The following is a 676-nucleotide window of genomic DNA, read 5'->3' as shown; positions in this document are numbered from 1 at the left end:
GGTATTATTGTTGTCACTTCTGGACAACGAAACGGTTGGTGCAAATCCTGGCAACCACCCTTGAGTGGGTCTGAGGGGGTAACAAAGAAATAGGGGTTGGTCCAAGAAGTGGAAAAAAAATATTTTTTTTATTGTCCCCTAAGGGGTAACTCGTGAAAGTAGAGCCCTTTGGGCTAAAATTTCGTCCTCTCTCACCGTTTAGGCGCTAGAGGGAGTTTTTCTGAGAAAAGTGGCCCAAAAACAATATATTAAGCTTAGAAAATATTCGATGGTTTTTTAAACAGGTAACTTGGGAAAGTAGAACCCTATGGGCTAAAATTTCGTCCGTTTGGCTCTATCTCTCACCGTTTAGGCGCTAGAGGGAGTTTTTTTGACAAAAGTGACCCCGAAACAATATATTAAGTTTAGAAAATATTTGATGGTTTCCTAGGGGGTAACTTGTGGAAATAGAGTCCTGCGGGTTAAAATTTCGTCCGTTTGGCTCTATCTCTCACCGTTTAGGCGATAGAGGGAGTTTCTCTCACCAAAATGGCCAAAACAGAAATATTTTTTTGGCTGAGCGATTAGCGAAGCCTATTACTCCGTCTGGTCGGAAAAAACTTTTTCTGTCTGTCTGTCTGTCTGTCTGTGTATCTGTCCGCACGAAAACTCGAAAACGAATTGAGCGAGCGACCTG

The sequence above is a fragment of the Frankliniella occidentalis genome, unplaced genomic scaffold (genome assembly GCF_000697945.3).
Source record: "Frankliniella occidentalis isolate FOCC.00 unplaced genomic scaffold, Focc_3.1 Scaffold88, whole genome shotgun sequence".
Classification (NCBI taxonomy): domain Eukaryota; kingdom Metazoa; phylum Arthropoda; class Insecta; order Thysanoptera; family Thripidae; genus Frankliniella; species Frankliniella occidentalis.
Note: the sequence above shows the minus strand (reverse complement) of the source record.